This window comes from Magnolia sinica, chromosome 14, assembly GCF_029962835.1.
Source record: "Magnolia sinica isolate HGM2019 chromosome 14, MsV1, whole genome shotgun sequence".
Classification (NCBI taxonomy): Eukaryota; Viridiplantae; Streptophyta; class Magnoliopsida; order Magnoliales; family Magnoliaceae; genus Magnolia; species Magnolia sinica.
Window position 1 is genome coordinate 36,933,198 of NC_080586.1, and position 12,690 is coordinate 36,945,887.

Genomic DNA, 12,690 nt, shown 5'->3' on the forward strand with positions numbered 1-12,690 from the left:
ATAGGACTCCAATTCCAATTGTGTTCTTTGAATTAAGTAAGGAAACATCCTGATAACTATAAGTGGATCCTTGGCACCCTAGTTCCCACTTTTAAATTCACAAGTTTCAATTACACTATTCACAATTACTCTCCCAATTATTCATATTTAGTTTTAGATCTTCTAGTTATGATTCTAGTTACTTTAAAAAACGTACGAGATTAGTCCCCGTGGATTCGACCTCGGTCTTACCGAGATTATTACTACATTGCATCCCTACACTTGGGGCTGTGAACAAGTTTTTGGCACTATTGCAGGGAACTACGGTTGCATATTTCTAAATTTAATTAGTATATAATTAGGTTAATATTGGATTAACTTTTTTGTTTTGTTTCTAGTTTAGGATTTTTCTGAACTCGTTTTTAGAATCTAACTTGGTTTTCTATTTTGTAGGATTCTAACATAGCAATTTTCAATCTGGTAATCACGTTCTAATTCTCTCTCTTATTTGTTTTAGTTTTCCTAGTTTTATTTCTTAGGTTTAGGTTTAATTACTTAAAGGCTTCGAGTGTTTCATGCCCAAGTGCGTTCGTGACAACACTCGACGTCTCTGAAGTGGAGGATGATTGGTCGAAGGGTTGCCTATCCATTATAGGATTAGACACTAACAAAGATCCTCAGAGTCAATAGAAGTGATAGCTGCAAATCAACCTTAACCTCTAGTTGAGGAAATTCAATATGAGAATGAGGTGTATAACGCACTCCCACCTCGTACCTTACGAGAATTCTTGCAATCGGCGGGGGTGAGCGCACTTCCTGTATGATTTTTCCAAAAAATATAAGAAATATGGATATCAAGTCAGGGGTAATCCAACTCCTTCCAAAGTTCTATGAACTTGAATCTGAAAGTCCATATCTACACTTGAAGGAGTTTGATGAGAAATAGCCACTTTATATTTTCCTAATGTGTCTGAGGACACGATCAGGCTAAAACTCTTTCCCTTATCCTTAAAAGAAAAAGCTAAGATGTAGTTGCACTGACTACATCCATGATCCATTGGCAGATGGAATGACATGACAAGGGAGTTCATAAAAAAATTCTTACCATACCATAAGACGAACACCATCAAAAAGTCAATCATGAACTTCACTCAAAAGGAAGATGAAACGTTCTTCCAATGTTGGGATCGGTTCAAGGATCTTGTCAGTTCATGCCCACAACATGACTTTGAAACATGGCCCATAACAAATTTCTTCTAAGATGGACTATCATCTTCCATGCACCAATTGGTCGAGACAATGTGTAATGGGGAATTCATGAACAAAGATGTTGATGATGTGTGGGATTACTTTGACAAACTTGCTAAAAACGCACAATCATGAGACATCTCCCAAAGACCTAGCATCACTTCTAACCCTACTCAATCAAAGGAGAGGGGCAGAATATATATATTGAAAGAGCAAGATGATATCAATGATAAAGTGGCTAATCTCACAAGAAAAATTGAGGCCATGGAACTTAAGAAGGATAAGGCTAAGGAAGTTGTTTGCAGTATTTGTGCTTACAACGTACATATAACTGAAAATTGTCCAACAATGCCTGCTTTTCATGAGGTATTGTATGAGAAATCAAATGCCATAAACAATTACCAAAGACCTTTCAGTGGAACCACCTCAAATACATACAACTCCAACTGGAGGAATCATCCCAATTTCAGTTGGAGGAATGGACAAACTGCTACTCCTCAAGGATTCCCTAACAAACTCTTAAATCAAGGGAAACCTCAAGGGGATCCAGTCTTAAAACACATCCAAAACCAAGAAATATTCAACTAAAATACATCGCAAACATTCCAAGATCTCAAAACAACAATGGGAATGCTTTCATCGTCCATTCAATGGATGGAGTCACACTTAATGAATGGGGAGAAAGGGAAGCTTCCTGCCCAACCTCTCTCCAATCTAAAACTACAACGTAAAATTAGTAACCCAAGATCTTCAAATCAAATGGAGTAAGCCAAGTCTATCACCACTTTTGGGAGTGAAAAAACAATTGACAATTCTATTCCCATAAGGGCTGAAAAGTCTAAGGAACTGGAAGAAGACATGGATGATATACCAAGCATTGCCCCACATGGGTTGGAACTGGAACCTCAAAGCAAGTTGTGTCATGCCCCAAACTTGAAAACCGGGCTCACAAAATTCCTGATCGACGAATCTGGCACCGATAGCCTCCATAAACCCCATTCTCAGCTTTCAGCGCCCATACGCTAGATTCCGATTCTGGGATCATACAAGGAGGATTTTTAGTGTATTTTTTTTTTGTAATGGAGCATAACCAAGTCATAAACAACAACATCAACACAACATATCCACTAATATAAACATTCGAGTATAATGCTGAAAGGAAAATACAAGGTAAATGCCAAAATCTCCAGAAGCTCTACCGTACACTCCTGCCTCAGCTCAATCACGACCTATCATCACCTGCACGCATCTATCGTGCATAAGCTTATAAAAATCTTAGTGAGTGGTATACGTGTGTGCGCAAGATAAGTATCAAGAACACAAATGTAAGTGAAATACTGACAAGGCTATAAGTCATTCAATATCAGAGTATGCAATATAGATTGGCTATGCAATGTGGAGTCATAATGAGCCAAATATTATATATCAAGGATGCAATACAATATGCAATTCTGAAGAGCAACGAATACCATCAGCCTTATTCAGGCTATGTAATATAGAAGCATAGTAAACCAAATGCTAAGTGCTAAGGATTCAATGCAATATGCGGTGCAAAAGAAATGACCATACTAGAGTGTGAAGTCAGGATGATAGTATGTAATATCGCAAGCTGTGGAGTCCATCAGAAGGGACTTCTATCCAAACCAGTCCCATACCTAAATTTGGTTAGCTAGACTCAATGTGGTAAACTCCTGATCTCAGGTTAGATGCACGCCTAATCGAAATCCTAGCTATTACGAAGGTACACATATCAAATTAGTTATGCATCACCAACTCGAGTGGATAATGGATGAATGAATGAATGAGTAAAATGCTGACTATGCAACTCCTGCTCAATAAGTCCACATATCAGTACCGTACTTCTCTGGGATCATCACCAGGGTCTAGTACAGTCTACGCCACCTGCTGTAAGACCCGTGTCCTAATCCGTACCATTCTGTTAGCTTCTGCGGTCCTTCCGGTCAAATTTTGGCAACCTTCGCACCGAATTCGGTGTTTGCTCACGATCCTAAGCCAGGTCCCGCGCACCGACGTCGGCTCGATCTGAAACTTATGTCTTGACGATCGCGTCGTCGCCGCGGTTCCAACGCCGTGACTTGCGCACCGAACCGATACCCAGGTAAGAAGATGCCGATCAGCGTTTATTCCGAAGAAACACCGCGCGTTGCGGATTTCGAGGGAATCTCTACGCAATAAGTCCCATCAATCATCATTAAATGCAACCTTATCTCAAGTACAACAACCCATGCCCCTTTCTTCACAAAGTCAACTCTCTCTCTTCACCCATCCCTCCTTTACTCACTTTTCAAACAAACCCATGCCCCATTAATTACACCCATCACTCCATCACCTCATATCACTCCCATCCTCTCATTTTCTCTCTCATTTTCTCATATCTCTCCAAGCAACCCCAAGCCCCAAACGTCCAAGCCTCCTCTCCCTCTCAAGTGTGGTCCACCTTCCATCTTCCATCTACACCCTCCCATCTCTCATCCACACCATTAATCCCCCATCAACCTCCATTAAAAGTGAAGGTAAGGAGCTAAGGAGTCCAAGGGAGCAAGGAGAAGAAAGATTAGGTGGGTGTTTTGCCATTATTTTAAATTATAGGGCCCACTTGTTGGTGGGACCCATTTGGATGTATGTGATTTAATCAAGAGGGCCCATAGTGGCGGGGTTCCTCTATCTCACCGTGTATCTCTCTCTTTATCTCTCTCTCATTCTTTCCTTGTAATGTTGTGGATCCCACCGATATGTGTTACATCTCCCCCGTCCATCTAAGTCAGACGGTGTGGCCCACTCTATTATAGGTGATGATCCACACCCCCCCTATTGTTGGGATGGGTCCTATGCATTTTTTATATGTATATATATATATATATATATATGTATGTTATATATTATATATTATATGTATATAATATGTACTTATATATATATATATACAATATAAGATAAATATTAAATGTATATGTATATATATATATATATATATTGGTGGGCCACATTCACGTGGGACCCACCACATTTCTGTGAATATTTACAAACCGTCCAGCGTCCCTGGACGCTGGACGTTGCAACAATGATCCTTAAAAAAAAAAAAAAAAGAGAAGAAAGGAGTGGTGGGCCACTCATGCAGGCCCCACCTTGATGTATATGTAAGATCCGAGCCGTCCATGTTGTTTCTCAACTCATTATAGGCGTTGAGCCGAAAAATGAAGTTGGTTCCATTTTCTGGCGGGCCGTACCATAGGAAACAGTTGCTCCCTGACGCTCCTGTACATCTGGAAAAGCTCAATAGTGGACTCTCTGGGTTGGTATCAAGCCACAGAGACCAATGGATGGAGTGGATCGTACTGAAGCGGGCCCCACCTAGGAAAAACCGTAAAAAAACTCTTTTTCAAAAAAAAAGAAAAGAAAGAAGCAGCAGCGCTGCTGCCGCTGTCAGAAGGCGCAGGCGCGCTGCCTGCACGAGGCAGGGTCTCACGGCCCAACTGCGGGCCCCACCTTGATGCATTTCGTTGATCGACACCGTGCATTTGATGGTTCCCCATGGACTAGCCGTCCACCCCAAAAATCAGCCATAAACAAAACTCAGGCTGGCCATACCATCAAAAATCATGTGAAGACATTCATAAACATATAAAAACACTTGGTGGGACCCGTCCGAAATTTGGATGAATCTGAAACTTGGTCTGAACGGTTAGTTAGGTGGGACTCACTTATTGGATGGGTTGGATTGTGGATCACATCTCGGTGGGCCCCCAAACAAAAAAAAAAATAATAATAATAATAATAATTAAAAGCAGCAGCGCTGCTGCAGTGACGGGCGGCCAAGAGGCAGGGACCCACGGCTCCATCCGTGGGCCCCACCCTGATGGATCTTTTGTCTCCACATCTCCCATATGGTGGCGCACCTCTTTGACCTGGACCCTCCTCGAAAATTAGGCCAATCCAACGCTCGGGCGGAATTGAACTCTACCATTGAAACCCTTTCTGGGTCCACAGAAGTTCCAGATCAAGCTGAAATTTGCTGTTCCCCTTCTCCCTGGCCCGTGTGACCTTATGAACGGAGCGGATGGAAGATAAACGCTATGGAGGGCCTCGCATGGGACCCTTCCCTGCTGCACGTGAATGTGCAAGTGTGTGCACGTGTGTATGCATGTGGGTGTGTGTGCACGTGTGTGAGTGTGTGTGTGTGGGCATACATACATATCTATATATGTATATACATATATATGTGTATATATATATAATATTATTATTATTATATATACTATTGTATATGTTTACATATAATAATATTATATAATATATATATATATATATATATATATATATGATGGTGGGCCTATATGGGCCCCACCATGATGCAAGTGTTACATCCAAGTTGTTCAACCATATGGCCGTTGTTGAGGCCCACCTGGATGTGTATTCGTGGCTATTATTGAGGCCCACCTTGGTATATACATAAGGCCCATGTGATTCGACCCATTTAACATATGTAAAGGCCCATGGGTTATGGCCCATCGCAATGTACATAAGGCCCACTAATGCGGCCCACTTGACTTATATAAGGCCCATATGAGATGGCCCATTTGATGTATCTGAGCACTATGGGTCGAGGCCCAATGAGATGTATATTAGTCCATTGCGATGTGTGATTTCCTATGGTTTGTGTAATGGTGCTTTATGGCTGGCTAAGCCTTGGGAACAATGTTGGTTTGACGTCCACATTGTAAAGACAATGTCGGTTAAATGTCCGCATCATGATTCTCCCTAAGGCCCATTAATAGGCCCATACCTGTAGTATATAGGCCGTCCAGGCCCTTCTTCATTTTGATCAAAGCCCATCACCACATAACATGTTTAGTATAGATTCATGATTCATGATCATTCGCATCATATGTATGCCTGATGTGAGGAGTGACCGATCATAGCATATGCCTTTGGATAGACTGTTTATGGGCTCACTGATCGACCGAGTTGCCCCATATGAGTGCATGGTATGCATAGGACTGTTGCATGGCTGATAGTGTGACTCATGCACTTGCATTTGTGTGATTGTAGTTACTATATGCCCTAGCGACATCGAGGCCAAAGCCTCCACAGACACATCGTGGATGGATGGGATACTGAAAATGTTTGGTTCTAGCATACGGCGCATAGATGTCCCCGGGTGAAATCCCTAAACCCGATGGTACCGAGGATGACTCCAACGCCGAGACCGAGTGGATATACGAGCGCATGAAGGCCGAATACCAGAGGCCGTGTCTCCCACCGTGTCGTGGTCGGTTGGGAAGGAGTGTGGCCTTACTCGCCCGAGGGTAGGGGCAATACTAGGCCGAGTTTGACCAGCTCGTGAATGGGTCCGCTATCGACATGCCGGATAGGTATTGGCGGACTATTGGCAAGGCGGATAGTGAGGTTTCTTATGCTCACTTGGACTGTGCGGCTGGGAGAGCGAGTGTCATTTGGAGTGTATTGAACCCCGGTGATTATCCAGAATGAGAACTGTACTGATACATGTTGAGGATTGGCATGCTTGAATTGCATTTCATATCGCATGGCCGTGTTTTGGCCGATGGCATTCATATCTTGCACCGCATTGCCTTGGTACGGCTGATTGCATTCATGTGCTCATTACCATGTTTCCGCATCACTCTGACCTTGCATTTTGAGTACGTTTATAGTGCGCACACCCTTACCCCACCCTCTAAGCTTTCCATAAGCTTATGCACGATTGATGCGTGCGTTGACGCAGACGATCGCGCCATAGTCTCGCCGTAGTTGGAGCGTGCAGCCGAGCTTCTGGAGTTTTGTTTCTTTTGTTACATTGTATTTTCCCTTTCTGTCGCATTGTACTAAAAGTTTTTGATCATAGTGGATTTTGTGGTGGTGTTCTTGTGGTTATTAGTTGTGGGTTATGCTTGTGTTATGCTCATTATGAATCGACCGATGATTTGAAATCCTCCTTGTAGTATCCCAGTATCGGAACCTGGGTGAATGGGTGCCCGGATCCGAAAATGGGGTTCTACTGAGGCGGTGCCCGATTCGGCGATCGGGAATTTTGTGAGCCCGGTTTCCGAGTTCGGGCGTGACAGGTTGGATCAGAGCATAACTTGCGAATAACCAAGAACAACATTACATGTCTGCTATGATGATTAAGTCCTAAGTTTGGATAGCCTAGCGATCTTTTATTAGACCCTTAACGTGTGTGCCTTCGCGAGCCTTAAGTTGATAGGCACCTTCGCTCTTTCTGTAGGACATGGCGCGCAGGACGTGACCCGATCGACTCCCGCACCACCCCCTGAGACTGCTCCACCAACTGCGGCTCCCGCACTACCACCTACGACCACTGCTCCACCACCGAGAGATTCCTACCGCCCAGCGAGGATGTCGCCTCCTCTACTCGAGATTCATACGCCCATCCCGAGGATTGCACCTCCACCGATACTAGTGCGGATCCGACCGTATCCGTGAGTGCTTCTCAGTTGCAGCAGATGCTGCAGGCTGTGACGGCCGCACTCCAGGGGCAGAGCAGACACTCGGTTGTTTCACCGGCCCAGGCAGAGCAGGAGCGCGCGAGTGCCCTACTTCGAGAGTTTCGACAGTTTGATCCTCCACGATTCCAGGGCGAGCGACAGTAAATGAGAGGTGGCGCTCCGATGTGGAGAAGATTTTTGATACCATGTCATGTACGCCGAGCAGACGAGTTCGGTTGGCGGTGTTTCTTTTCCAGGGCGAGGCCGAGCACCGGTGGACCTCGGTTACCCGCGTCGGGACCTCACTACGTCTGGACATGGGATGATTTTGTAGACCGATTCGAGGAGCAGTACTTCCCTGACCACATTCGACGCCAGAGGGCACTAGAGTTCGAGACTTTGGTGCAGGGAGATATGACCGTGGCTCAGTACGCGGCTCGTTTCGTGGCGCTATCGAGGTTTGCGCCATATATGGTTGATGATGAGGGGCGGAAGGCCCGCCGTTTCGAGAGCGGCTTACGTTACGGTCTTCGAGGCCGTGTGATTGGGCACGAGCCCCTTCCGAGCAGGGCTCAGATCTACGAGCTCCCAGCCGACAGAGATCGAGGAGGGTCAAGAGCCTCCGAGCTCCCAGCAGCCGACGCAGAGTAGGAGCCACCCACCGCTAGAGCACCAGAGCCCAGGACGACCTCCAGCGCCACCCCAGCAGCCGTTTGCAGGGACTTGTTTTGGATGTGGTGGGTCAGGGCATCGCCTGTCTGAGTGCCCTCGCCCTCATCTGCAGCAGTCGAGAGGATCACAGCAGCCTCACCTACATCCGCCGAGAGCACCACAGCAGCCTCCAGCACAGCAGCGACCTCAGCAGCAGCCTCCAGCACAGCAGCGACCCCATCAGCAGCGACCACAGCCACCTCAGCCACCGAGGCCCCAGCAGCAGCAGAGGCAGCAGTATAGGCCGCCGCAGAGGCAGCAGCAGCACCAGGGACCTCAGAGAGGACAGGCACCTCCCCAGCCAGCTCAGGCTAGGTTCTACGCGGCTCAGCAGGACCCGCAGTCATCCGGAGGAGTCGTCGAGGGTATACTTCCCGTCTCTTCATGCATCGCTCGAGTATTATTTGATTCTGGCGCTTCTCACTCATTCATGTCCGAGGGTTTCTGCCGATCGACTGGATTGCCGACAGAGTCTACTAGTGAGGGATTGATCGTATCGACGCCCTTGGGGAGGACCACAGTATTGGGCCGTTTCTGTCCATCTTGCCCGGTTCTTGTCGGTGATATCTTTTTGCCTGCTGACTTGTTTGTGCTGCCGATGACAGATTTCGACGTTATCTTGGGCATGGATTGGCTTGCTGAGTATCACGCTATCTTGGACTGTTCTGCGAGGACAGTCACATTCTGCATACCAGGCTTGCCGCAGTTCCAGTTCATCGCCGAGCCTAGAGGAGAGCCGATGTCTGGCTTGATGTCCTGTGCAGTTGAGGAGCCTATGGCCATTTGTATTGATCGGTTGCCGGTTGTTTGCGACTTCCCCGACGTATTTCAGGAGATTCCAGGATTGCCTCCTCGCCGTCATATCGAGTTTCAGATCGATCTTGTGCCCGGTACTGCGCCTATCTCGAAGGCCCTGTACCGTATGGCACCAATGGAGTTACGTGAGCTGCAGTGTCAGTTGGACGAGTTGCGTGAGTTGGGATTTATTCGTCCAAGCAGTTCGCCTTGGGGAGCGCCGGTACTCTTCGTCAGGAAGAAGGATGGCTCGTTGAGGCTCTGCGTAGATTACCGCGAGCTCAACCGGGTCACGATTAAGAACAAGTACCCGCTCCCAAGGATAGACGATTTATTTGATCAGCTGCAGGGTGCACAGTTCTTTTCGAAGATTGACCTGCGTTCTGGTTATCATCAGATTCGTGTCCGAGAGGAGGACATCCCGAAGACAGCTTTCAGGACGCGTTATGGTCATTTTGAGTTTCAGGTTATGTCCTTTGGACTGACCAATGCACCCGCGGTCTTCATGCAGTTGATGAACGAGGTCTTTCGTCCATATCTCGATCAGTTTGTTGTGGTCTTCATTGACGACATTCTGATATATTCGAGGACCCGTGAGGACCATATGCAGCATCTAGAGATCGCCTTGCAGACCCCCGTGCCCACCAGCTATATGCGAAGCTGGAGAAGTGTGAGTTCTGGCAGGAGGAGGTGAGATTCCTCGGTCACGTGGTGACGAGGGAGGGTGTCGCAGTGGACCCCTCGAAGGTTGAGGCAGTGCGTCAGTGGGGTCAGCCCACGACTGCGTCCGAGATCCGCAGTTTCCTTGGTTTAGCGGGATATTATCGGCGTTTCATTGAGGGCTTCTCCCGTATTGCAGCCCCGTTGACCAGGTTGACTCGGAAGGGCGCAGAGTTTATTTGGAGTGACGCCTGTGAGCGAGCATTTATGGAGCTGAAGGACCGTCTCAACATTCGCTCATGTCCTCACTCTTCCCTCTGGGAGTGATGGATTCGTGGTATTTACCGATGCTTCGCGTATTGGATTGGGTGCTGTCCTGATGCAGCACGGTAGACCTGTAGCCTTTGCGTCTCGTCAGCTCAAGGTTCATGAGCTGAACTACCCCACGCACGATTTGGAGCTGGCAGCAGTCGTCTTTGCACTGAAGGTGTGGAGACACTATCTCTATGGGGTTAGGTTCGAGCTCTTCTCTGACCACAAGAGCTTAAAGTACTTATTCTCTTAGTCCGAGCTGAACATTAGGTGGAGGCGTTGGATGGAGCTCCTGAAGGACTATGATTTTGACCTCCAGTACCACCCAGGCAAGGCGAATGTGGTGGCGGATGCCCTTAGCCGTCAGCCACGAGGCCTGGTGGCACATATGATGATTCAGGAGTGGAAGATGCTCGAGGATATAGCAGAGTACGACTTTGATTTTGGTCTGCAGTCTTCTATCGTTCAGTTATCGAGCCTGTCGATTCAACCCTCTCTTGTCGCAAGGGTGATCGAGGCTCAGCAGACAGGATTACCGAGCAGATGCGGCATCTGAGAGTCAGACAGATTGGCAGATTGGTGCTGATGGTGGACTTCGCTTTAGAGGCCGATTGTGTGTCCCGGATATTCCTGAGTTGCGCAGAGATCTTATGATCGAGGCACATCGATCGCGGTTTTCCATCCATCCTGGCTCGACGAAGATGTACCGTGATATGAGGAGGCAGTATTATTGGGCAGGGATGAAGCGCCAGATTGCCAGTTTTGTGGCCGAGTGTGACACTTGCCAGCGTGTCAAGGCCGATCATCAGAGACCCCCTGGTCTATTGCAGCCATTGAGCGTCCCGATGTGGAAGTGGGAGCACGTATCCACAGATTTTATTATGGGTTTGCCGAGGACTCAGCGCGGTCATGACGCCATCTGGGTTGTCGTCGATCGTCTGACGAAGTCGGCACATTTTCTTGCGATTCGTGCGACTTGGCCTTTGGACCGGCTTGCGAGGTTATTCCTTGAGGAGATTGTGAGACTGCACGGCGTACCAGTCTCGATCGTTTCTGACCGAGATCCGAGATTCACGTCTCAGTTCTGGAGGAGCTTTCAGAGAGCTATGGGCACTGATTTGCAGCTCAGTACCGCATATCATCCGCAGACCGATGGCCAGACCGAAAGGGTCAACCAGATCCTTGAGGATATGCTTCGGGCCTGCGTGATTGACTTCGGTGGTAGCTGGGATGAGCATCTGCGATTGGCTGAGTTCGCATACAACAACAGCTATCAGGCGACCATTGGCATGGCTCCTTTTGAGGCATTATATGGCAGACCGTGCAGATCTCCGAGTTGTTGGACCGAGGTTGGAGAGCGGCGTCTCCTAGGTCCCGAGCTTGTGCAGGAGACATCAGAGGTTATTGATACCATCAGGGAGAGGATGCGCACAGCTCAGAGCCGGCAGAAGAGTGTTGCTGATCGCCGGCGTCGTCCCTTAGAGTTTGATGTAGGGGACCGTGTGTATCTCAAGGTCTCGCCCATGAAGGGCATAGTTAGATTTGGAGCAAAGGGCAAGCTTGCCCCGAGATTCATAGGACCTTTCGAGATCACTGAGCGCATTGGCGCTGTGGCCTATCGGCTTGCCTTACCATCTCAGTTGTCTGGCGTCCACAATGTTTTCCACGTCTCTATGCTGAGGAAGTGTGGGTCAGACATAGTTCCTGTTATTGATTGGCAGCCGTTGGAGGTTCGTGAGGACGCTTCTTACATTGAGCAGCCAGTTCGTATCCTTGATCGGAAGGAGCAGGTCCTTCGAACTAAGGTCATCCCCTTGGTGAAGGTTCAGTGGGGTCACCATTCTGTGGATGAGGCATCTTGGGAGCGCGAGGCTGAGATTCGAGAGCGCTATCCTCATCTTTTTGATGATTGATTGTATATTGTATGTTGAAAGATGTCTCTAATATTTATTCGATGATGCCTTGTTTCCCCTTTATTATGAGTTATGATTCCTTGCTTTGATTGTGTAAATTTCGAGGATGAAATTTTCATTTGGTGGGGAGAGCTGTAAGACCCGTGTCCTAATCCGTACCATTCTGTTAGCTTCTGCGGTCCTTCCGGTCAAATTTCGGCAACCTTCGCACCGAATTCGGTGTTTGCGCACGATCCTAAGCCAGGTCCCGCGCACCGACGTCGGCTCGATCTGAAACTTATGTCTTGACGATCGCGTCGTCGCCGCGGTTCCAACGCCGTGACTTGCGCACCGAACCGATACCCAGGTAAGAAGATGCCGATCAGCGTTTATTCCGAAGAAACACCGCGCGTTGCGGATTTCGAGGGAATCTCTACTCAATAAGTCCCATCAATCATCATTAAATGCAACCTTATCTCAAGTACAACAACCCATACCCCTTTCTTCACAAAGTCAACTCTCTCTCTTCACTCATCCCTCCTTTACTCACTTTTCAAACAAACCCATGCCCCATTAATTACACCCATCACTCCATCACCTCATATCAC

General features: G+C 47.5%; 1 non-coding gene across 1 annotated transcript; it reads right to left on the reverse strand.

Moving 5' to 3' along the window:
* Nucleotides 1–1,101: 1,101 nt before the first annotated feature.
* On the reverse strand, nucleotides 1,102–1,208 carry LOC131226433 (small nucleolar RNA R71). The gene has a single exon (XR_009161818.1). It is a non-coding gene; the product is annotated as a small nucleolar RNA R71 (small nucleolar RNA).
* Nucleotides 1,209–12,690: the final 11,482 nt, after the last annotated feature.